The sequence below is a fragment of the Rhineura floridana genome, chromosome 1, assembly GCF_030035675.1.
Source record: "Rhineura floridana isolate rRhiFlo1 chromosome 1, rRhiFlo1.hap2, whole genome shotgun sequence".
NCBI classification, from domain to species: Eukaryota; Metazoa; Chordata; class Lepidosauria; order Squamata; family Rhineuridae; genus Rhineura; species Rhineura floridana.
Genome location: NC_084480.1, coordinates 142,049,557 through 142,076,430, shown reverse-complemented (window position 1 = coordinate 142,076,430; position 26,874 = coordinate 142,049,557). Strand labels below are relative to the sequence as shown.

Below are 26,874 nucleotides of genomic sequence, written 5' to 3'. Positions count from 1 at the left end.
CAGTAAACTCCAAAGAATAACTGCTGGATGTTAATTGCCTTTATAGAGCAGCTTTATGACCTCCTAAGATGCACTGCAGGACGGTACTTAGAAGGCCAAAATTCAGAGGGGAAGTTTGATGAAGGCACCAGTGATGATCATGGGACAGAGTGTTTGTTCTCTTCCTCCATAAATATTATATTCTTCCAATTTCTTCTAGGAGAGGATGAATATGCTCTTTGCTGGGGTGCCATGCAAGAGAGAACAAGTTCTTTGATGAGTGTTCAGAACAGCAACACACTATTTCTTAGTACATCCAGCACACAATGTAATGGAAACAAAGCCAACTGTTGCTCTGGAAACTCTAGCTAATTGGAGATCCTGGCTGAACAGAGAATTTTAGTGGCGGCCCTGCTACTGGGTGGCTGCCTCAGGTGTGTCAGACAGGAAGACAGACAGATCTGATGCACAGGGTCCAATCCACCAGGAAATGCTCTCAAAAGCCATATTGAAATGAATGGGCAGCTCCCAAGATTTACATATGGTTAGTTATCATCCAGCAAACATTACCTCCTGCCTATGGCTGATTATGCCTAAACCGGGGGTAGTCAACATGGTGCTCTCCAGATGCCAATGAACTCCAACTCCCATCATCCCCAGCCAGCATGGCCAATGGTCAGGGATGACGGGAGTTGTAGTCCAGCAACATCTGGAGGCCACCATGTTGCCTACCCTATTTACATAATGCATCGAAGCAGTACAGATGTTCCTAACTATAGAAATTATGCAATGAGGCCATACTCTGGATCACCTTACCGTTTGAACCAGGAATGGTGGCCACAAAGTACAGAGCGTTTTTTGCAATGGCACCAGTGCTGCAGTTGTGGTCCTCCATGAGGCGGTCTTGTCAGATTAGTTTCCTTCACGTATTTCACATGCATGTGAAATCTTTATTTTGCCAGACACTTACCAACAACCCTGTTTACCCATATTTTTCAGTCTGGCTGGCTGCTGTGGTGGCTTTATGACTGTGAGGTGACTAGCACTTCTCAGCTTTAGTTGATCAATGTTCTCTTTCTAGAACGTCATGTTTCTATTTAGTCAGTCAGATGTGTTTGTTTACAACCCAAGTTCATTACAAAACAAGGCTGTGTTTAGAACATGACGAGAAAGCCATGCTGCATAAAGATACAAATCAAATGAATACAGCCATTAATATTGCTATGGTTACAAAAACCAAGGGAACCATTATCTACAGTAGAACAGGAAGCCGATTAGGCATTTCCACAGCACGTTACACCAAATAACACAGGGCAGTAACTGAATTAACATCATTTCTAATTTTCTCAGCAAATCAAGCCGTCTGGTAGGTGGGGACACTTGTCCGCGTCAGATGAAAAACAAACATGTTTTGAGCTTCTGTGAGCCATGAGTCCCTCTAGTGAAAGAATAGCAGTTGCTTGGAACCATAGCTGGGGAGTGCTGTTGCACTCAGGTCCTGCTTTCAGGGTTCCCGTCGGCATCTGCTTGGCCCCTGTATTGGCCCGTGGGCAAGTTCAGCAGCTATATTAGCAGAATAGCTGCCTGTAGGCAAGGGGGGGATTGTATTCCCCCCCCAGCCTTAGTTTTCTAGTTTAGCATTCAGTATCTAAGCATGAGGAAGATGGTTCAAGGAACGGTCAATGAATTAGCTCAGAGCCACCTGGAGTCTAATCTGGGGTTCCTAACAAGCATTCGGTGTGATGCTCTGTCAAAGAGTGCTGTGGGATGCTGGGAAGGTGCCTCGTGAAGTAGATAGGGTAAATTTTAGAGCAGTTAATGCCCCACTAGGCAATTAGGGGCATGCAGCTTATCAGTTGTTGTTATGTAACCTCATTACTGAGCTGGTAACCATATATGCTATAAAAAGGGGTCTGGGCTGCTTGGTTCAGTGTTCAGCCTGGTCCATGTTCGTGCAGAGCCTGGCAGCCTGTCCCATTGTGTGTATTGGGTACACCTGTGGGTTGAAAGCTACTCAATAAACACTTTGTCTCCTTTTAAGTAAACCTGCGACTCAGTCTGCCTTCTTCATCTGTCTGGTACCTTGAAAACCTGAATGCCCAGGAAGGAGGCATACAGCCCCTGTGAGAACTGGGCCTGACTCAGCAGGGCTCTTCTTAGATTCCTATGCATAAAGTTGGAGAGCAGGAAAATGTGCCTCAGCTTTCTAACTTCAAAATGAGAGCCAAGCTTCAGTTACTTCAGCTTTTTGTATGTGTGGCCAGCGTGGAAAAGCTCCTCCCTTCTTGGATTATGCGAGGGGGCTGCTTGCTGCAAACATCCACAATGTCCTGCTGCAGCTCTTCTTGTGCCAGTTTCCTTATCCTTGGCCCTCATCGTCCTTGGACTCATTTGCATTCCCTCTTACTGCTTGTGGTGACCCACTTGATTTTGCTAATAATGTCACTACTCTACGGTTCCTTGTTCCAGGTGACCGGCTTACAGTGCTTTCATCCTGCATCGTTTGCACAAAGGTTATGGGGAAGTCAGATGGCATCAGCTGATTAGTCAGCATTCAGTCATTTGTTTGCAGGGAAGATTGGTAACATTGGGTCAAGCAGTGGTGATCCAACACTTTCGAGTACATTTTTCTGTCACTTTCCTTATCGCTAAAAGGATTTTGGGGGGCCGGGGGAAGAAGCAAGCTGTTGCACAAGAGCACCCAATGAACTTTAATTGTGCAATCTGAATTTGCCTGTATGTGATAAAATGCCGCCTGCAAATAGCAACAGTCTGGAAACATTGGGAAATCCGGTGTGTTGATTTCAGGGATGCCCGTAAACAATGTCACATGGGTTGCCACACCCAATCAGCTTCACTGGTAGTGTGAGAAAATGGGGCAGACTTGAAGACAAAGGAAGAAAAGGGATTTGGGAACCTCGGAAGCTGCCTTATACAAAGCCAGGTCATTCCTCCATCTAGCTCAGTATTGTCTATACTGACGGGCAGCAGCTCTCCAGGGTTTCAGGCAGGGGTCTCTTCAAGCCCTATCTGGAGATGTCATAGATTGAACCTGGGACGTTCTGCATGCAAGGAAGATGCTCTGCCACTATACTACGGAAGCAGCAGCCTGCAGAGGAACAAGAGATCACTGAAGCACATGAAAATGATGCAAATGTTTTGCAAGAGGATTGTTTTCAGTCACTAAACAAACATCAAAACTAAAGAAAGTTTGGCAAACAGCACTGTGCCAAACACAGCTCCCTCCCATGTGGTGGTTATCGTCTGTGCTTTCCTCTCCTTTGTGTTATGGATGCTTTATAACATGCACTATCCAAATAATATATAGGATAATCAAGACATGCCTGTTACCAAGGCAGGGATCAGGGATCAGCTGGTGTTTCAAAGACAGCGTTATATTTGCCTTTGGGGCTGATACGTTACGGTCTGCATGATCTTGGCTGGTTAAAATCTCACGTAACAGAGCAGGAGAACCAGAGCTGCACCCCGTAAATGCATGCTTAGGGTGGCAGCATGGCTAACAGCCTTTGTACTCTTCTCCAGTGTTGTTAAATGATCTCTCTTATTTTGGCTGGAGATCCAAATGGCTCTATTATCTTGATACTATTATCAAGGAGAGTGTACCACTGATCCCAGACTGAGGTGCCTAAAGGCTCTGATTAGTGGGTCGCAAGGTGTATATCAGGGATGAGGAACTGGATCAGGCCAGCAGGCTAGATCTTTATCCCCCCCCCATGCTGCAGGCCACATTGACAAGTGGGTGGGGGCACGCACATGTTCATCACCTGACATCATGATGACATGAGGTGGCCCATTTTGCCCACAGTTTGAAATCAAACCATGAGGGCAACATCTCTGCTGTCAGGGCTTGCAAGACGCATGGGCATTGCAGATGCTCAGCCATAACTTATGTCATCTATGATGCCATGTTTAGGGCAGGCGGGCTTGCTTGTGCACCAGCTTCTCCTTGTGATATGTCCCAGAAAAGGCTGGCGCAGCTTGCACCTGTCAGAGCCAGGCCAGAAACCAGGCCCAGTGCCAGCGTGCATCCAGGTTGGGCCCTGACCGAGGGCTCCTGAGGGCCCCCTCCTTAGGGTGGGGAGCGTGCAGCTTGTTCTGCTATCTGTGGCAGCATCAGGTCATGCATCCCGACACTGTCACGAATCATAGAAAAGGAGCTCCCAGGGACCCTCCTCCATACAGGCAGCATGGGCTTAAATAAGTCCACATGCCTCTCCTACCTGTCATGTTAGCATCAGTGTGCATGCCCCACACAATGTGCACACATGCCTTCCATCACCCAAGATGGCAGCAGGGGTGTCTCTAAGGGGGTGACATCTCTGCTGCCATCTTGGGTAATGGCAGGCATGAGCGCATAGCGTGCAAGGTGTGTGTGCTCATGTCAGACGTAGGTGGGGTGGGCAGCCTGTATTGGGAAGAGATGTTGGGGAAATGGCCCGGTGGGCCCGGGCAGGCTGGTGCCCATGGGCCCAATCACACTTGGCGCCAGCCCTTCCAGAAGAGGCAAGTAGAGAAGGCTAACCTCCTGCCATACTTACACCAGGCCTGAGCAATCAAGAGACTTCATAGTGCCTGCCAATCACAGGAGCAGATGACACATACCTCTATTTCCTGTATCTACAGAATGTTCTGAAGCCTCTAAACAGTCACCAAGCCAGTCACTAGGCCAGGCCCACGCCTTGGCCCATGAGGATTCCAATTTAAGGCCCAGAGTCACTGACAGCACCATGTTCAGGCTGAGTGCTCCGTTTCCATGTTTTGTTTTGCTTTTAAATTTCAGGAGAAATGTTGTCATGAACAGCCTTCTTTGAGCATGCTAGTTGGGTGTGAAGCAGGGCTGGGGAACTTTTGGCCCTCCAGATGTTGCTGACCTACAACTCCCATCCTCCTCAGCAAGCATGGCCAATGGCCAGGGATTATGGGAGTTGTACTTCAGCAACAACTGGAGGGCCAAAGATCCCCTGCACCTGGTGTAAAGGGTGCACACGTGCCAAGATGAACACACTAGCTTTGCACACACACCCCACAGCTATGCTGGTCACTCTCCACGAGTCTGAGAGCAAAGGTCTGAAGCAAGGAGCCTCCTCTAGAACCCTATGAGACTTAGAATCTAAGAGCCCCTATCCTTTTTACAAGCATTCATAATTATTTTTGCATATGATTTTATAAGGGCAGTTGTATGCAATCATGCTTTTAAATCCGTTTGTGTCCACAAACGTTTTGGGACAGTCATACTGCTTCATTTGCAATAGGTACATGTCCCATTGTTTCCTGCCAAAATCCTCTTAACTTTTCATACCACAAATGTTCTAGGTTTTGTTGTTTTGCCCTGCTTTTGTTGTGCTAGAGTGCAAGAGTGCCCCCTCCAGATGGCAATAATGCAGTACCACTGGCATCACAGAACAACTAACGAACCCAATGATGTGTGGATGGTCCAGTATAAATCCACAACTAATGCACTATTATTGTATCAGTGGCATGTTGCAGAATATACCCACAACCCCCCACCCACAACTGGAGGAGCCCTAAAGCACATAGGGAGCCTGTGTGAGTAGAGAAGGCAACAGGTATAGCAGCACAGGGACAGAGCTTAGTTGGCCCGGCACACCATGCTTGTGTACAGCCTTTATATGCGAGTGGCATGCCATGCCCAAATAGGGCTAAGTTCTGCACAAGATCTGAACAGGCAGTGCAAGAAATACCACCTGCTTCCTTCAGGGGACCATGTGTCCTACTTTATAGAAGACAGTCCACTAATTGAAGCGGTCCTCTGTTTGAATGGCTGTCTGCTCCAAGTCTGCTTTGAAGGGAAAAAAGAGTCCTAAGGAGGGAGGGCAGGGGTCTCAAAGTTCCCCACCAATCGTTAGCACCTGGACAGGAGACTAAGCAGTCTAGGATGCCACTCAAGAGTCTATGGCTCATCCTCAGTTTGTTCCCTTCTGGGATATGAAATAGCTACATTCATTCTGTAACAAATTACATAGGGCTATAGAGCTGACTAGATTCCAGGTCAGGCACCTGATTCCACCTCTACTCAGAGGAAGCTCAGAAGAAGATGAAGGATGAAAACCGAGAAGAGGATGCTGCCGTTACTAGCAACAAAACTGGCTGAAAGCACACAGATGAGACAGTAGAGGATGAGTCTCAAGCATGTGCTGTCTGGACAGATCGCCCTGCAGGATATACAGTAACACTCCCTCCCAAGCACAGAAAATGTGTGGGAGGGGAGACACAGGCTTCATAGAGGGGCATATACTTTTCGATCTCTGGTGATCAACATCACGCTGGGGCAAGAGTCCTCTGTATAGCAGGGTGAGGAATCTGTGGCCCTCCAAATGTTGTTGAACTTCAACTCCCATCAGTCCCAGCCAGAATTGTTCATGGTCAGGAATGAGGGAGTTATGGCCCTCCAGACACTGTCGGGCTACAGGCTCTCCAATCCTGCTCTATAGATACGCAAAAATGACTGCAAAGGCTTTTGCGTAGCGTGCCGAATGGTCTGGGAGCTGGTGCTTGTCAGACTTCCACTGGCTATAGTCTAGCAGGGTGGGAGATGGAGCAATATAGTCTGGCAATTGATGTGTATTTAGGGAAAACGACAAAAGGCTGAGCTTTGCCGCTAACTGGCAAGAAAGAAGCTTGATGGGGAGGAGGGCTCCAAGGTCACACTTTCTGATTTTGGGGAAACAGACACTGTTTTGAAGACTAGCATCATCTGGCAGGATGCCTGCTTGTTCCCTCCTGCTTAACCTGTGGTTTTGTAAAACATCAGATATTTACAAAAAGGCCGACTATCTCCTGTGTACTCTCTTTGTAAGGCGGTTGTATAAGACTGGAGCCCATGAACTTCCTTCTGTTTGAGGTAAGAAGATGCCCAAAAGATAATGAAACAACAGAAAGTGGCCGATAGTCCACAGAAAGTCATGACTCATTGGCTCAAGCTGCCTGTTTTCAAGCTGAAGTACTGTATTATCATCAACCAAGTCCATTTAGGACAGAATAAAAGGCAATTTACACACAGCATATCCATACAGAAACCACATCCTTGTTAAATAGAGTGAGTAATTCACACGTATATAGTTGCGCATTATATGGTGCCACCCTGATTTGAACAACCCTCATACAGGTCTGATCTGTACATCATGACAAACCATGGCTGTACCACAATTGTCTTTCTGGACTACTTACCTCTTGCCTGCTCACACACACGGGGGGGGGGGCATTTGCCAGCTGCTTAGCTGTCAATCTGAATCAGGGATTGTGATTTATTGCAATCACCCACAAAACACATCTGTACTCAAAGTATGTCTGGCTTACAGGCCATGGTTTGTTGGAGCAAAAGAAACCATGATCCTTGGTTCAGAATCAGACATAACGATAAGCCAGATATTGTGGTTTGTTTCCTCTGCACTAGTTGGGAGCAAATAAACAGCTTAAAAAGGCACGTTCATAGCAAATGATCTTTCTAGTTGTTTCTCAAGGGTGTAAAGTTTAGGCCAAAGTTAGGCTACAAAGTGCAGTCCTGGGCATAACAAATTGCTGAATTAAGTGCACACTCCTGCAAAGGAAGAAAGCTCAGCACTTCAGTAGCTATCGATCAACCTGTCATGATCTTTCTAAAGTTCTTGTGGTTAAAAGGTAGGATGACTTCTATTTGCTCTGGGAGCTTTTCCTTGTCCAAGATGGAAGTACTTATGGGCAGGTCTTGTGCCTGGGTTACATAAGTAGAGCTACTCTGAAGCAGGGATGGGGGAGAAATTTGATTTTGTTTGCAAACAAACACACTTAACTAATATGTGAACTCCAAATTTTGCAGTGTAGTTCTCCAGATACTGTGTACAAAAATGAGTATATAAAAATGCATACAGTAATAAAATAATTCAAAAAATGCTTAGATTAGGGGAAATGTGAGCCGGGCGGCACTGTATCAACTCCATCTGATATGGAGGCTGCGCCCCTACCTTCCCAACCATCTGCTCCTATCTGTGGTACATGCCCTGGTCTCCTCTTGCCTAGACTACTGTAATGCGCTCTGCGTGGGGTTACCCTTGAAAACAGTCCGGAAGCTGCAATTGGTACAGAATGCGGCGGCTCGCCTGATTAAAGGTGTCATGGCCCCGTCAGAGGACTCCTCAGATGAGGACGACTCGGGAGTAACAGCAGCAGACCCAGGAGCAGCAGGAGACACGGAGGAGCCTCCTGAGAATCCAGCTCCTTCTGCCCCTCAGCTGCAGAGCACCCCAGGGACAGCAGAGGCCCTGCAGCCAGACACAGACAGTGAACAGGATACTCCCCCCTCACCTGCAGAACGTAGACAGCAGAAGGTCAGGCAGAAGAGAGGCAGGCCTGTCTCCTTAAGGCCCAAACGCTGAGGGCTCACACCTGCTGTCCATCCTGCTCTTTATAAGGCACACCTTGGGTGCAGCTTGTTGCTGACTGCAACATCAGGCGTGGCTTTGTGTAGACCTAGTTTCCCTGCAGCATCTCTTTGACTGACCTCCTTGGCAATTGATCCCGGACCTCCACTAACCTCGCTTCTGGACTTCTGACTCGGCAAGTACGCTTTGGATAGGCCTGGCAGATTTACAACCCGACTGCCGGCTAAGGACTTTCCTTCCCTGCCAAAGACCCAGGAATTTCCAGCCCCCCCTGACACTGCTGATGCAGTGTAGAGCTGACAAAAGGCAGCTGCCGGCGAGATCACATCACTCCAGTGCTGAAGGAGTTGCACTGGTTACCGGTTGTTTTCCGGGCCCAATTCAAGGTGTTGGTTCTGACCTTTAAAACCCTATATGGTTTTGGCCCAGTCTATCTGAAGGAGCGCCTCCAACATCATCAGGGATGCTGCTCAACAAGATCAGCCTCAAAAGGCCTTCTCTCTATCCCACCAGTTAAAACAGCTAGACTGGTGAGGAGTAGGGAGAGGGCTTTTTCAATTGTGGCCCCCACTTTGTGGAATTCCCTCCCAAATGATCTCCGCCATGCCATAATGAGCTTCTGCCGGGCCTTGAAGACCTGGCTCTTCAGGCAGGCTTTTGGGGTGGGTTAGGTTTTATTATTATTGTTGAGATTTTTAATGTTTTATGTATTTGTATGTTTTTATTTTGTACGTCGCCCAGAGTGGCTGGACAACCAGCCACTATGGATGACTAATGAATTTAATAAATAAAATAAATAAATAATAAATAAAAATAAATAAATTGTTTGCAATAATGTATATTTTAGTCAAAACTGCACAGAACAATGTGTTAATCAGGAGAATATTTCCCACTGAAATGCAGATGAATTTTAATGTTTTTTTTAAAAAAATCCACAAATTACTGTAGAAATACGGAGAATTGAATTTAACACTGGAAAAATAAAAAACTGAAATGGACAGATTCCTCCATCCCTACTCTAAAATTAACCTCATTCCCTCTAACAGCAAGCTTGTTAGCTCCATGCCAACCAACAGGGCAGGGGAAAGGTACCGTCTGTAGACAAGGCTGTAATTCACACAGGGCTTTTGAACTTTGGTATTTTAAAATGGCTTTAAATAAAATGTTATGCTCTCCTTCTTTTAGTATGGTTTTGTTATTTTCATTGGGGTTTGTTATTGTATTTTTAAATATTTTGGGGTTGTTGTGTTTTTTTCTACCCCTTTCAGAAGAACATTCGAAATCATTACAAGTCCTGACAGCACAAACAAAAGCGGAGAGGGAGAGAAAGAGAGCTGGCTAATCCCACCCCCTTCAACAATGAACTCTTCCAGACTCTGTGGAAAGTGGACAGGCAGGGGTAACCCTTGCTAAGCAGCTGAGGTTGGGGGATGGCTGTGGAACTTAGGGTAGAGACATACTATTCTGCCAGTTTCAGTGAGTCTCTACCTCCCTTTTCTGAAAACAGGGGCACACGACATTAGTCAAACCCCACCCTTTTTACTGTAAAACCTGGTGGGAACAGCTTGAGTGCTTCATATACTTAAAAAAAAAATCAGCTTCAAAGAGATTTTGCAACTGATTGGCAGATCAACCTGTTTCCCCTCCAGGTGTGGCTAATGGAAACGCTTTGATCTGGCAACTAGTGTGTTTACAGTCTCCGTCTGCAAATGATACACCATTGATTACTCTCCCCCAAGTGCATTGTGTTTCCTTTGCACTGAAATGAATAAGATGGAATAACAATAACAGAGTTTATTTAATTTAAATAATTCCATAAATCACACAATTTCTGTAATTTTGCCATAGCGGACACCAAGGTGAACAACATAGTTTGGGGCAGAAGATGAACTGTAGCGAAACAAAAACAGAGCTGAATGTGATGAATACAGGGTAGAACAGATAATGATACCTCCTTATATATCTCTAGTGGTAGCTCATCTGCATTGCATGCAGAAGACCCAAGGTTCAATCCCCAGCATCTCCAAGTAGGGCTGGGAAAGACTCCTGTCTGAAACCCTAGAGTGCTGCTGCCAGTCAGTGTGGGTAATACTGACTTTGGCCATTCCAGATGTCCTTTCTTACTGTACATTCAAGACTATTTGTGCTCATGATGGTATCGGAGGGGTTATACGCAATCTCACGTTCAATACTGTTTGTGGTTGCAAAAGTTTGGGAGTGGACATAGCACTTCACTTCTAGTCAGTGCATGTCCCATAACCTCCCGCTAAAGTCCTATAACGTTTTATACCCCAAATAGTTTTTGTTCTGCTTTTGTTGTGCAAGGATAGGGCAAGTATGCCCCTCCAGATGGCAATAATGCAGTAATACTGGGAAAGCATCGCAGAACAAGTAATAAAGCAGAATTTGTGTGTGGACAGTCCAGTATAAATCTACCACTATTATTGCATCAATGACATGTTGGGGAATACACCCACCAAAAACAGTCTAAAGGGGCCCCTAGATGGATCAATGGTCTGACTCAGTATAAGGCAGCTTCTTGTTTCCCTACAAACTGAAGAGGGAGGTTTAAAAAAAAAAAAGCCCTCCCCCCCTGCTGTCCTATTTAGGTTGAGGACTGCCTCTCACTTCTCTCTCCCAGCAATCACTTCAGGAGAGAAGAGAGGCCCAGCCTCCCCAATGAGTCATCACAAGCCCCAACTTGTCTAATCTAGTATATTCACTTGTCTCTCTGCCCAAGTTTAAACATAGTACTATGGATTTCCCCCCTTAGTCATTAGGATTTATTTCATAAATTAAGGCTTTAGAAAGTTAAAAATTTTGCCTATAAGCCACACTCTATTTCGCCAATTAGCTTCAAAATAGCACATGGTTTGCACATCACGGTGAGCCAAACTATGACTTGCTGGGACTGTGCTAGCTCCCAGAGAGAAGCTAACACCCACTTTGCTCCTCCCTGGTTCTTTTAAGCTCAGTATGACAAGGCAGCTAAGCCAAGGTTTGGCTTAGCAAGTCCTCCAAACCTGTATTTATGGTTAGCCTCTTTCCTCATTAACCACTATCTAGCCAAGAACAAAGAATCTGCAGAAAAATAGTAGTTTGGCCAATTTCTCCCTCAAAATGAGATACACTAAGAAAAACAACAACCCCAAAGCAAAATCAGTTTAACATTTGAAACTCCTATAGCTATTGGTTGTGGCCATTCCTGCTTCAGTTACCCTCTGTGACAATTGCCTCAGCTGATGAAGTGTTATGGAATGTTTATGAACATTCTAATGTCTTAAAAGTGTGTGTGTGTGTGTGTGTGTGTGTTTTAAAATCAGCATACCAGGTGTATTGATAGGACTGCTGATAGGAAAGGGTGGCAGAAGAGGACGAAAGCACCACTATCACATTAGTTGTCAGTTGTTACAATGAGTACTGCCAATGGATATGTGAATAACAGAGTGTAAAATGAAATGAATCTTTATTGCTCAAAGCCATAGGCTACCACAATGCGTCACATGTAAAAGGAAATATATATATATATTAAAATACAAGTCATATTTCAACAAACACAGTTCAACAGCATACAGTAAAGGGACAACAGCACTAAATTTCAAATAAAATTTCCTCTCCCGAGCGAAAGATACACTGATCCACCCCATAACTTAGTGGATATGTATTACAGCCATAGTGGCGTATCTAGGTCTTATTTTCCCCACAGCTAGAGCAATTTTGCCACCTGGGTAGTTATAAATGTATTGTTGCCTGCTAGCAGAATACATATCTACTCCAGGAAAGATCTGTTTGACAAGGAGCGAAGGATGTAGGAAAGAAATTTAAGCCTTGGGGACTTGTATAGGGGGCAGCTTAGTAAATAATGTACAATGTCCTCAACTTCACCAGATTCACAGATACAAACTCTTTGATGAGTTGGAATGTTAGAAAATCTCCCATCCAAAAAAGCAGAGGCCATAGTGTGAAGTCATAAACTGTGAATGATTTTCTCAAAGGTGCCGCTGTCAGAAATATGCGTGCGTGCATGCATATATATATATAAACAGACACCGTAGATTTAACAGAATTTACCCAGCAGCTTTGGGTTGGAGTTTGCAGTTGTTCTAGAAAGCATTTCTTTGGCAGGTGCAAATCATTCATACAAGCCAACTGCAGCCAATACAAGGCAAGTGGAGCATGAGCAGTCCTGTTTCTGCCCTTAAAAGAGATGGAGGTGTGCTTGGAGGGGCAGCTAACAGGGATCTCACGAAGGAATTCTGCACTACCTCGAGAGAAAAGACATTTGTATACCCCCAGAGCTCTGCGCCATACAGCAGTTGTGGGACTATCTTCTTCTGAAACACCTCAGCTGCTGGTACAACCAAGCTCCCCCCTTGGAACTTAGAAAAATCCATCAGTGATTGTATGGAATGGGAGGATTTCAACTTGACTGAATGCAGATGTGGCTTCCATGAAAGCTGGGCATTAAACCCCAGTTTCAAGTATCTGAAATTACGATGTTATTCAACGGGTTTGTCATCAAACTTCCATACATGGGTTTTTTTTCTTCCTCCCCAAAACTACCACTTTTGTTTTGGCATGATTGATAAACAGGTGCTTCTTTGAACAGAAAATACTCAAACCTCGTAATAACCTTCGCATCCCAATTAATGTGGTGGAAATTATAGCTATGATGTCAGCATACAAGAGAACAGAGAGTTGGCATCTAGGACTGAAACTGGAAAATATTCCAAGCCACTCAATTCATGAACCATGCCACTGACATAACACTTAAAAAGGAAGGGTGCCAAGAGACATCCCTGGCATACTCCTCTGTTGGTTGGTATATTTTCTGATAGTAATCCATTTGCCCCAAGACTCACCCTGAGAGAAGTATTAGAGTGCAACATTTGTGTTAAATACAATAACCATCTGTCAATATAAGTGGCAGATAACTTTTGCCACAACCAACCTCTGTCAATGAGATCAAAAGCAGAAGTAAAATCCACAAAGGCTCTTTTCTACCATTTTGGGAGTATTTCTGGATCAGGTGATGAAGCATAAAGCCAGGGCTGTGGAGTAGGAGTCATGGAGTCGGAAGCAATTTTGGGTGGAGTCAGAGTCGGTAGAAATGTACCGACTCTGACTTCAAAATAAAAACTTATAATATTATAACAATATATGGTAAACAGGGCTTTGGAGTTGGAGTCGTGGAGTCAGAGTCAGAAGCAATTTTGGGTGGTGTCGGAGTCGGACAGTAGAAAAATAGAGGAGTCAGAGTCAAAGGTTTGGTGTACCAAATCCACAGCCCTGCATAAAGCACTAGTTATTGTGGACTTTCCCTTTATAAACCCTGCCTGCTCTTCAGCTATAACCGAGTTCTCAGTAGCCCAAGATTTCAATTTGCATAACAAATATTTAGAATACAATTTAGCAACAACACTGAGCAAGCTAATTGGTCTAAAAAATTTGGATCTGCCTTAGAACCTCTTTTATGGATGGGGACAACTATACTTACTCCCCAACCCTGAGGGATTTTCCCATGATGGTTAATATATGTAAACATAGTAGCAAAAACTGGGCACCACCAGGCAGGATTTGATTTAAACAGTTCTGCGAGAAGCGTATCCTCCCTGGGTGCTTTCTCTGCAGGCAGAGAGTTAATCAAGATATATATTTCATCTGGGGTTACAGGGTCCCATTCAGGGCAAGATGAGAGCAGGAAAGAATCTATATTATGAGGAGTACCTGAAGGTACCCTGGTGATAGACTGACTAAAAAGGGAGGAAAAATGTTTGTACCATTGTGATGAAGTAATTTGATTGTCAATGGAACCTTTACCACCTTTTGTCCCTCGTCACCAAGGTCCAAAATCAAGCTGAATTCTTTTCCAAGGTTGCCAAACCTAACTCCATCCACAACTGGCGTATGTGCTTATCCTTTTTAGCACGCAGCAAATTTTTATATACTCTATGCAGATGTATGTAGCAGTTAAAATTAAAAAAAACCATGAAGTGGGTAAGGAGTGTGAGCTTGTATGTGTGCATGCGCACGTGCAAGAGGTGTATGTAATAGGTGGCATGAGTAGTGACAGTGCAAGAGATGAAAGGTGGAGTAGTCCACAGCCTCATTGACTCCACGAGCTAGAGGGAGCCCCAGCTGACGAAGCATCAAGGCGAGTTAAGCAGCAGAGCGAGTTCGGCAGCAGGGCGAGGAGGCCAGGGCCCCCCACTCTGCCCTTCTGTTCCCTGACCTCAACTAAACCACAGTCTCCAACCCATTGACGTAATAAACCTTAAACAAAACTATGCAGGTAAGAAGCCAGCAGGCGTGTGGGGGCTTTCCAGTGTTTTGCACTGCCTGCAGCATGTACGACTATCTGCCTGTTGGACAGCAGTCGTGGGTGTGCTCTCGGTGCAATGAGCTCCTGGCTCTCCGGGAATGACTTCATTTCCTTGAGGCCAAGGTGGCAGACTTGGAAAAGCTGAGAGAGGCAGAGAGGTGTGTGGAGGAGGCCTTCAGGGCCGTTATAGCTGTGTCCCACTCCAGCGATGATAACTCTCCTGCTATCATGGAGAACGATGGTCTCGGGGAAGGAGAGCATCCAGCTGAGGAAGAGGGAAACGATCCCTTAGAAGGGACCCATTCCTTGGGGGATGAGCTGCTATCCTCTCGTGCCAAGGATATATCTCCAGGGGGTAGAGGGATCCTTGTAGTGGGTGATTCGATCATTAGGAACATAGACAGTGGGGTGTGTGATGGGCGTGTAGACCGCAAGGTGTTGCCTGCCTGGTGTGAAGGTTGCGGATATCGCCCGTCATTTAGATAGTTTGGTAGACAGTGCTGGGGAGGAGTCAGTGGTTGTGGTGCACGTTGGCACCAACGACATGGGGAAATGCAGCCATGAGGTCCTGGAAGCAAAATTTAGGTTGTTAGGTAGGATGCTGAAAGCCAGGACCTCCAAGGTGGCTTTCTCTGAAATGCTACCGGTTCCACGCGCAGGACCAGCCAGACAGGCCCAGCTTTGCAGTCTCAATGCGTGGATGAGACGATGGTGTCGGGTGGAAGGGTTTAGATTTGTTAGGCACTGGGGAACATTTTGGGACAAGCCGGGCCTGTACAAAAGGGACGGGCTCCACTTGAACCAGAATGGAACCAGACTGCTGGCACTTAAAATTTAAAAGGTAGCAGAGCAGCTTTTAAACTGACTGAGGGGGGAAACCCGACAGGAGCTGAGAAAGGTCCGGTTCGGAATAAACCTCCCCCCTGGGATAAAAACCAAAGAAATGATGAAATTTTAAAAGGGGTAGGCCTAGAAGTAGGCATTGTGAGAGCAGGGGCACAGGATATAAATTCAGAAGAGCAAAATTACCACAGGCCAAACCACAAGTGCCAAAGACACTTGAAGAGAGACACTGCTTACAAGTGCCTGTACGCTAATGCTAGGAGCCTCCGAACCAAGATGGGAGAACTGGAGTGCTTGGTCTTAGAGGAGAGCATAGATATAGTGAGCATAACGGAGACCTGGTGGAATGGAGAAAACCAGTGGGATACGGTTATCCCTGGATATAAACTATATCGGAAGGACAGGGAAGGACGTATTGGTGGCGGAGTCGCTCTATACATGAAAGAAGGCATTGAATCCAGCAAGCTCGAAACACCAAAAGAGGCAGACTCCTCCACAGAATCGTTGTGGGTGGTGATACCGTGCCCCAGGAGGGACTTAATACTGGGAACGATCTATCGTCCCCCTGATCAAAATGCTCAGGGAGACCTTGAGATGAGATATGAAATTGAGGAAGCATCCAAACTAGGAAATGTGGTAGTAATGGGTGACTTCAACTACCCGGACATAGACTGGCCGCATATGTGTTCCAGTCATGACAAAGAAGCAAAGTTTCTAGATATTCTAAATGACTATTCTCTAGACCAGTTGGTCATGGAACCGACCAGAGGGACGGCAACCCTGGACTTAATCCTCAGTGGGGACCGGGACCTGGTGCAAGATGTAAGTGTTGTTGAACCGATTGGGAGCAGTGACCACAGTGCTATTAAATTAAACATACATGTAAATGGCCAATTGCCAAGAAAATCCAACACGGTCACATTTGACTTCAAAAGAGGAAACTTCACAAAAATGAGGGGATTGGTAAAAAGAAAGCTGAAAAACAAAGTCCAGAGGGTCACATCACTCGAAAATGCTTGGAAGTTGTTTAAAAACACTATATTAGAAGCTCAACTGGAGTGCATACCGCAGATCAGAAAAGGTACCGCCAGGGCCAAGAAGATGCCAGCATGGTTAACGAGCAAAGTCAAGGAAGCTCTTAGAGGCAAAAAGTCTTCCTTCAGAAAATGGAAGTCTTGTCCAAATGAAGAAAATAAAAAAGAACACAAACTCTGGCAAAAGAAATGCAAGAAGACAATAAGGGATGCTAAAAAAGAATTTGAGGAGCACATTGCTAAGAACATAAAAACCAACAACAAAAAACTCTATAAATGCATTCAAAGCAGGAGACCATCTAGGGAGGCGATTGGACCCTTGGATGATAAGGGAGTCAAAGGTGTACTAAAGAACGATAAGGAGATTGCAGAGAAGCTAAATGAATTCTTTGCATCTGTCTTCACAGTGGAAGATATAGGGCAGATCCCTGAACCTGAACTAACATTTGCAGGAAGGGATTCTGAGGAACTGAGACAAATAGTGGTAACGAGAGAGGAAGTTCTAGGCTTAATGGATAATATAAAAACTGACAAATCACCGGGCCCGGATGGCATCCACCCAAGAGTTCTCAAAGAACTCAAATGTGAAATTGCTGATCTGCTAACTAAAATATGTAACTTGTCCCTCGGGTCCTCCTCCGTGCCTGAGGACTGGAAAGTGGCAAATGTAACGCCAATCTTCAAAAAGGGATCCAGAGGGGATCCCGGAAATTACAGGCCAGTTAGCTTAACTTCTGTCCCTGGAAAACTGGTAGAAAGTATGATTAAAGCTAGATTAACTAAGCACATAGAAGAACAAGCCTTGCTGAAGCAGAGCCAGCATGGCTTCTGCAAGGGAAAGTCCTGTCTCAGTAACCTATTAGAATTCTTTGAGAGTGTCAACAAGCATATAGATAGAGGTGATCCAGTGGACATAGTGTACTTAGACTTTCAAAAAGCATTTGACAAGGTACCTCACCAAAGGCTTCTGAGGAAGCTTAGCAGTCATGGAATAAGAGGAGAGGTCCTCTTGTGGATAAGGAATTGGTTAAGAAGCAGAAAGCAGAGAGTAGGAATAAACGGACAGTTCTCCCAATGGAGGGCTGTAGAAAGTGGAGTCCCTCAAGGATCGGTATTGGGACCTGTACTTTTCAACTTGTTCATTAATGACCTAGAATTAGGAGTGAGCAGTGAAGTGGCCAAGTTTGCTGACGACACTAAATTGTTCAGGGTTGTTAAAACAAAAAGGGATTGCGAAGAGCTCCAAAAAGACCTCTCCAAACTGAGTGAATGGGCGGAAAAATGGCAAATGCAATTCAATATAAACAAGTGTAAAATTATGCATATTGGAGCAAAAAATCTGAATTTCACATATACGCTCATGGGGTCTGAACTGGCGGTGACCGACCAGGAGAGAGACCTCGGGGTTGTAGTGGACAGCACGATGAAAATGTCGACCCAGTGTGCGGCAGCTGTGAAAAAGGCAAATTCCATGCTAGCGATAATTAGGAAAGGTATTGAAAATAAAACAGCCGATATCATAATGCCGTTGTATAAATCTATGGTGCGGCCGCATTTGGAATACTGTGTACAGTTCTGGTCGCCTCATCTCAAAAAGGATATTCTAGAGTTGGAAAAGGTTCAGAAGAGGGCAACCAGAATGATCAAGGGGATGGAGCGACTCCCTTACGAGGAAAGGTTGCAGCATTTGGGGCTTTTTAGTTTAGAGAAAAGGCGGGTCAGAGGAGACATGATAGAAGTGTATAAAATTATGCATGGCATTGAGAAAGTGGATAGAGAAAAGTTCTTCTCCCTCTCTCATAATACTAGAACTCGTGGACATTCAAAGAAGCTGAATGTTGGAAGATTCAGGACAGACAAAAGGAAGTACTTCTTTACTCAGCGCATAGTTAAACTATGGAATTTGCTCCCACAAGATGCAGTAATGGCCACCAGCTTGGATGGCTTTAAAAGAAGATTAGACAAATTCATGGAGGACAGGGCTATCAATGGCTACTAGCCATGATGGCTGTGCTATGCCACCTTAGTCAGAGGCAGCATGCTTCTGAAAACCAGTTGCCGGAAGCCTCAGGAGGGGAGAGTGTTCTTGCACTCGGGTCCTGCTTGCGGGCTTCCCCCAGGCACCTGGTTGGCCACTGTGAGAACAGGATGCTGGACTACATGGGCCACTGGCCTGATCCAGCAGGCTCTTCTTATGTTCTTATGTTCTTATGACTGCCCTTGTTAATACAGTAGGGCCCCACACATACGGCAGGTTAAGTTCCAGACCCCTGCCAAATAGCGAAAACCGCCAAAAAGCAGATCAGCTGTAGCATGGGGGTCTGGAACCTAACCCGCTGATTGCGCCAGAGGAAGAGAAGATCAGCTGTAGCGCGTGGTCTGATTGCACTGGAAGAGGAGAAGGTCAGCTGTAGCATCTTCCCCTCCTCTAGCACGATCACCTGGAGCTCAGGAGTCTGATCGCGCCGAAAGAGAAGATCAGCTGGAGCGCGCTACAGCTGATCTTCCCTTCCTCCGGGGAGATCAGCTGGAGTGTGGGGCGCTCCAGCTGATCGCCCCCGCTTGCGCCATATTAGCAGAACGGCAAAAAGCGGGCCCCCCGAGAAGCAGGGCCCTACTGTAAGAATAGACACAGAAGGTACTGCAAATCTAAAATGCCTCTGAGTTTTTACGGATCTTATAATGGTCAGAGATGTTATAACATCACTGTTGCACATATGATGCTGTTCCCTTACTATAACAGGTGGTATCTCTCTCTCAGACCACTGCAGTTGTAACTGCTGTAATGCTAGATCACATATGTGTAATACCACTAGTGGAATGACTGTGCATAGAAGTCCTGGATCCTGCATGAAGGCTACACACACACACACACCCTACAACAACAGTCCTCTACAGACAAGGCTCGAAAAACAAGTTTGCAATTCTAACCACAGAAAGAGTCAGCACTGAGCACACAAATGAATACATTGAATCCAAACGCACTGCAAGACTTACGTGTGTATGCTTAATGTTGGCTCTAACCCAGCTGAGCTCTTCACGTGCTTCGCATTTTGTGCTACGTGTTGTTTAGTGAGGGAGACATCTGTTCATTTGTCTTTCAATCTGTGGAAGAAGATAAGAACTGTGTGATAATTCAGACAAGGTCTTTCAGTAGCACATGGGTCAAGGATATTATTCTCTACAAAGCACTAGAAGGTATTGGTAGTCCTGGGAGGCAGACGGAGAACAGGTATTGGGGTGCATATCAAGTTACTCCTTATGGCAGGGGTGAGGAATCTGTGGCCTTCCAGATGTTGTTTGACTACAACTCCCATCATCCCTGATCATTGGCCATGCTAGCTGGGGCTGATGGGAGTTGGAGTCCAACAACGTCTGAAGGCCCACAGGTTCCCCATCTCTAGTCAACAGGAAATGCCTCGTCAGACGAGGCTAGTTTACTCCAGCATCCTAGACAGCCACCATGAAATTCTGCAAGTTCACAGGCAGGGCATAAAGGCAATACAGCCTATTTATTTCCAGTGTCTGGTATTCAGAAGTCTACCTCTTGAAGATTCCATTTAGTTAGGGTTGCCATATTCCATTTCCACAAATCCGGGCAGACTAATTTGCATATTATGCAAATTATTTGCAAATTATTTGCATATTATGCAGATATTTGCATATTGATATTTGGATTGTCCGGTTGTTTTGTTTTTGTGCCTAGGAATTACCACCAAAAACTGGGGAAAGATGTGAGAAATCTTTTTTTAAAAAGCAACATTTTCAGCCTTAAATGCCTAGACCAGTGGTTCCCAACCTTTATGAGCACGGGACCCCCTTTATAAGCTCAAAACATTTTGTGACCCCCTCCCCCCAGGGAGGCAGGCTGGCTGCCAGGAAGGAAGGGGGAAAGCAGCCTTTCTTTGCAGGCTTGCTTCTTTTTGCTTCACAAAAAGCCCTCTCCTCTCATTCTAAGCAAGGGCGCTGTCAGTAGCGGCAGTGCAAGGAGACAGGAATCAGTGATAATAATCCCCTCTTCTTCCTGGTAGCTCCACCCTCAGCCTCCTTTGGCATCTGCCATGTATTTTATAGGCAGATGCCTGCCCTTAGTGCGCCTGAAACACGCTCTGGCGCTTCAGCAAAAGGCCTCCCCTCTCGTTTGGAGCAAGGGAAAGGTGTCATCTGCAGAGGCAGCGGAAAGCAGACAGTGTAGAGGGAGTGAAGACTTTTTAAAAAAAAATTAATAAATAATTCATTTCTTTACTGTTCACGGCCCCCTCTGGATTACTTTGCGGCCCCCCTGGGGGTCCCATCACCCAGGTTGGGAATCACTGGCCTAGACTCTAGTTTCCAACACTATGGAGTATTCATTGATTGATTAAGAGGATTTATATCCTGCCCTTCTGCTGTTAAAAACAGAGCTCAGCACAGCTTACAAATATAATAAAAACAATAAAAATACACAATCAATATAAAAACATAATAAAAACACAAAATAGCAACAAACAAAGTAAGTCAGGGCAGCAGTACGGTTAACCATATACGATATATTTCAAAGATGTGGTGAGTGGAGAAAAACAAGAAGCCAAAATGTTAGGAAAAGGAGTCTTTCACACTACATGCTCAGTTCTAAATACTGTTGCAGCAAGTTTTACAAGTTCCTCCAGTATTCCACTGGTGCAGGCACTCAGACATTCAAAGTATCTGTATGTTTCTTAGGTTTTATAAAAGCAGAGCTTTGCTTCTCAAAATTTCCTCTCCCTTTGATCAACCACATCTAAACAGGTTCCACCTCCATACTCAAAATGAAACTGGGCCTGGAAGTGTGCAACAACCCCACACATACCTTGCTAATTAGATTACCAATGCCAGGATGTCTGTCTTATCGACTACTCTCCAGCTCCCCCCCCCCCCCCCGGCATCATGAAAGACCCAGTCCTGGGCTCAGAAAGAAAATAAATATCTGGTCCTCTTCAAAGTAGAGATAAGCCTCTTGTTTTAATTAAAATAGTAATTATAAATTCTTGCTCTTATCACTAATGGGAGTTAATTACCTTGCATATGCTGCTGTTGCTTCTATGGCTGTAACGGAGTGAGGTTAATGATAAGTGAAATGCAAATAGGAAAACAACAACACAAAAGGCAGTAACACTTTCCTAAATGTAATACCATACCAACCACAACAAGATTCCTATGAGTAAGGCAGAAAATTCAGCATCCCACAACCAGTCAGGATTCATAACCAAAAACCCAAACTAAAAAAATCCTAGCAGCCAGTCAGCCAAGGTCACAGAAATCCCCATGCAGCACAACCTGCCCTGGGGACTGCAGTTAATGCAGAATGCTGCAGCACAATTGCTGACATGAGTGAGATCCTATCAGCACATAATACCTCTGCTCTGAAATCTGCATTGGTTGCTGATTTGCTACCAGGCCAAGTTCAAGCTGTGCTTTCCATGTTATGGGTGCCACATAGTACTTGTTCTGCTCTTGTAAGAAATCAGTCCTGTAAAGTGGCAGCACCTACGCTTTGGAACTCCTTGCCTATTGACATTAGGCAGACGCCTCTTTTCAGCACCTGCTGAAATCAGTTTTCTTGAGGCAAGCCTCTCCAGGCATGTGGAAGCTATTGTGTTTTTAAATCTGTTTTTAACTCATTGTTGGTTTTATTACTTTGAATGTTTTTAAGTATCTGTCCTTAACGCTTTTGCCAATAATTTTATTGTTTTAATTCTTTCTGTAAACCGCTTTGAGATTTTTTACAATAAAGCGGTATATAAATGTAAATAAAAATAAATAAATGTTGGAGTCACTGTGGCCCTTGAGTCTCTTCCCGCTTTTAGGAACCAAGGAATCTGCCTTATACTGATTCAGGCCATTTTGTACCATGATTTCTTAAATGCAATACCATACCAACCACAACAAGATTCCTATGAGTAAGGCAGAAAACTAAGCATCTCACAACCAGTCAGGATTCCTAACCAAAAACCAAAAATATGATAAATGAAGAAATATTTATATAAGCATGACTATCAAATATTTATTATTTACACAAACTGTAAAGATATTTATAGTGCAATCTTAGGTTTATTTATTCAGAAGCAAGTCCCAGTGTATTCAGTGGGGCTTACTCAAACAGGGACAGAAATGCAACCTCAAGTGATAAGCAACTTCATTCACGCAACCCAAAATTCCAAATCATGCCACTTTACGCTGTTTTGCAACTGTTTATACTTGTTTTTATGGTTATTGGATTTTAAATGGCTTTATTTCTTGTTGTGAGCTGCCTTGGTTTCCAACTCTACCTCACAGGGTTGTTGGAAAGACTCCATACACGCACACGCACACACTGCAGATGTATAAATACATACAGCCCATATAATAGTTTATTGTCAAACCAGTTGGTAATTGCATAAAAATCAGTATTAGTTTTAAAAAAAATCAGTATTACTTTCCTACAGAATAAAAACTGTAATACCTAAGTAAGCCCTGCCTACTTGCTTTAAAATAGGACTGGAGGGGGGGACAGAAAGAGTTAGAACACAAACACAATTCTTTTTTACATTCACTCCAAAGTCCCATTGATTTTCAGCACATTCATAACCATGTCTACTCAAAAGTAAGTCCTATTGAATTCAGTGGGATTTACTCTGGGCATATGGGATTAGCAATGCTTTTACCCCCACAAAAGCAAGTATTGGGAAGGTTTTCAAAACACTGCCCAGGATCTGACTCCTGCAACACAAGACGGAAAAAACCTGAAATGTATATACTTACCCAATTTATGAGATTTTCAGATAAACGGGGGGGGGGACCACCATTTTGTTTTCTAGACACTGCCTCAGATCAATGAAACTGAAACACAACCCTGGCTTCACTGATTGGCTGCAATCCTGAATGGGCGGGGTTAAAGCTATGAAGTGCTATAGTATACAGTACTGTTTAAAGAAAGATTTAACAGTCGGGGACGGCTGACGTTTTTATGTATATCTCGAGAACCGGACCACCTAGAAACTTAATTTTTTTTTTAAATTAAAGCTGAGAATCCGGGCCACCTAAAGGGCTAGCCGGGCACTGGGTGGCATGCAAAGAATCCAGGTAAAACCCAGGTAACCGGGCAATATGGCAACCCTACATTTAGTTAACGTGAGACGCTCTAAAAGGATACTGTGGTCATGAGCCCAGGACAGGCTGGTGCTCAAGGGCCCAGTCATACCTGGCACTGGCCTTGCTCAATACCAACAGCTGCTCTGAAATCCAAGCTTAAGCCAAATATATTCCCAATTATTGCCCTTGCCAAAACTGAAATAGGAAAACCAGAATGGCTCCACTGCAGGGAAGAGGAATTTGCATATACTATTGGACTCAACTCCCATCAGCTCCAGGCAGCATGGCCAATGGTCAGGGATGGGAATGGAGGGCCATAGGTTAGTCACCACTGTTCTGTTGGCACACAAAGGAAGTCACCTGCAATGATTATTTGCTCTGGCTGAAAACACCACCTGGGCCTCTGTGAACACTGTAATGAGAGAGTGCAAATTTGCATCCGCGTGGGCTGTGTGTGTATAAGCCAGCTTCTGCTTGTGGAGTTCCTTTGCTGGATTGGAATAACCATCTTGTTTTTTTACCCTGTAGTGCAGGTGGGCAGTTGCACTGCTTCTTATCCCTCCTTTCCAAGATCACCAGTGAATCCAAACATAAGCCAAGACTGCCTCAGTCACCCACAACCCTTGCAAAAACCAATATAAAACTCCTTCCTTGTCACTAATAAACCCGGGTTCCTTAATCTTCTTCTAGCATAAGTGGCTAAATGTGTGTGTGTACATACATACACATCTCTCTCTCTCTCGTATGTGTGTGTATGTATGTGTGTGTAGTGGGAATCGCCCTCCTACCTCATTGTGCTCTAGATCTCTCTTCAAGAACAAATAATCATTAAAAACAGGCTTGCAAAACAGACCTATGAAACAAAAAATGCTAAAGCTGCAGCTGACAAGCTTAAAAGCTTTTGTGATCGTCCAGAGATGCACTGCCTGCAATAATTGCCAGCTGAAGGCACATGACGCTCTTCCATCATCTCAAGGACATGAGCTGTGAGAACTGTGAAATCCCATTTGAGCTAATCCCTTGCATTAGCCATGCTGATTATTAGCAATACATCAGTTATGACTTGGGCACAGACATCAAGCCACCCAGCCTTGTCAGCGTGGGAACTGCAGCAAGCAGGCCACTTGCGTCCAAAGGGCACCCTTCCATTGAGAAATGCACAGGAAGGGCAGGCACAAAACTTCTAACGGCTTGTTGCTTTCTATGCATTGGTAAATCACATTGGTTTCTGCTGCTGGTGGAGTGTGTGTGTTGACAACACCTGTTTTTCTGGGATACATAATCTCCTAGGAAAACAAGGCACAATTTGTACCACAGCTCTGGAGAAGTCACTGCTTAATGCCCCAGTTCTAGGGTTTGTGGCAGAAAAGAGAATCATTTGTTAAACATTTAGGCTGTGAACACACTAGTCGCCTACAGCAAAGCATTTCCATTGACCACACCTGAAGGGGCAACGGGTTGATCTGCCAATCAGCTGTAAAATCACTTTGAAGCAAATTTCTACAAAAAGCACTCAAGCTGCTCCCACCAGGTTTTACAGGAAAAAGGGGCAAGATTTGACCAGTGTTGTGTGCCCCCATTTTCAGAAAAGAGAGGTGGAGACACACTTGAACCAGCAGAACAGTAAGTGTGTCTCTACCCTTAGACATTAAGAGCCTGGGGGTAGAGAATGCTTTATAGCAATTGGTAAAATAGCAAAATCCAAATAACGGCAAAACCTTTATTAGGCCAACCAAAACATCACAAAATAGTGTGCCAGCTTTCAGGGGCTCCAGAACTCTTCACCAGGTAAAAAGAGCAACCGGGTCCAAACAGTATCATTTGAATGTCTGCTGACTCCTTCGCCATTGCATCCTCTGACCAGAACCAGACTCTGTGGCTTCAATATCAGCCAAAAGAATCTGCATCTGGTCACAGAATGAAATGGGGAAAGAGGCAGCAGACATCCCAATGATGCTCTTGAGGTGTTCTGCTGGTTTCACCAAGGTCACCTGAGAAAAAGAAACATAACTATGGCTGATTCCTCCTCTCTGATGGAGAAGTCCAACGCTTACACACCTTTTTCTGATGCTTTGATTGGCCGAGCAAAAGTATTGACCTAATATGGATCTTGGAATTTTTCTTATAGGCCAATGCAACAACCGTTACTTTTTGTGTAAAATAGCAGATTATCCTCTTATCAGCCTCCCCACTGAAACCACCTTGACTGTCCTATGCACTGGGAGAAGAATGAGGGAGTATGGCTCTTTTGAGAAGCCTTTCATACTATCAATCACGACATCCTTCTGCCTGCATGGTGTCAAGAATGGAGGCACCACATAATGGGAGTTCTCCCCCTCCACCTCTCAGGCAGGTACCAAAGGATAGTACTGGGAGGTTCTAGTTCCATTTAATTCCTTGGAGAGGGCCATCCTAGAACACCCTTCCCACCACCACCATAGTCCTCTGATAATTGCAGGATTTCTTTGCAAGCAAGTTGACGTGGAAACCAGATGACTAGTGTTTCCTGAAGCTAACAAGTCTATAAGCCACTGGATTAGAGGATCTGTGTGTATCATTTAGGCATACTATGACCAGAAGCAGAAGAGCATCAGACTCCTGTACTATTATAAGTACAATAATATTCTAGCTTTCTTTCCTTGTGGAATTCAAGGCAATCTTCTCAGAGGTCCCAAGTAGTCACCCATCGGGGCACTCATCAGGGCCACATCTGCTTAGCTTCACCAAGGTGACTATATTATGTGCCCTGAGATCATGCCAGGACCATCTAATAGTTGTGCAGAAGACTTTGGTAGGTGCATTTCCTCCTCCCCAGCCCAAACCTGCATAACAAAACTGCGGTTGCTGAAAATCCCTGTATGAAAAAGGGTACAGTAGCACCTCTGGTCACCCTGGAGCCTTCGTATGGAAAAGCAACCATACCCTCCTGCTCTATAAACAAAAGACTCTGGCACAGTCTGTCCACAACAGTCAGAACAAGACTGTCTAGCACAGTAACTAATGTACAAATCTAACTATTCAGTAGAAAACAATGTGGCTTCCTCTGTCTGCAAATGCTAGACAAACATGCTCCTTTCAGGAACATTATAAAGCAACACACATTTAATGCATAACAGGCTAGAGCCATATAGCCACTCCAGAGCTCAATCTAAATATGACAAAATGAAAAAAAACACCTGTGTTTTTAAAACAAGAGCTGGGCAGTTGG

At 44.8% G+C, this 26,874-nt stretch overlaps 1 protein-coding gene across 6 annotated transcripts in view; it reads right to left on the bottom strand.

The window, feature by feature from the left end:
• The window catches only part of FRMPD1 (FERM and PDZ domain containing 1), a 100,382-nt gene that overhangs the window by 49,298 nt on the left and 24,210 nt on the right, over positions 1–26,874 (bottom strand). For all 6 annotated transcript variants that reach the window (XM_061634449.1, XM_061634477.1, XM_061634440.1 and 3 more), the window contains exon 2: positions 19,575–19,682. The gene's annotated coding sequence lies outside the window, so the exon portion shown is untranslated. The remainder of the gene's footprint in view (positions 1–19,574; positions 19,683–26,874) is intronic.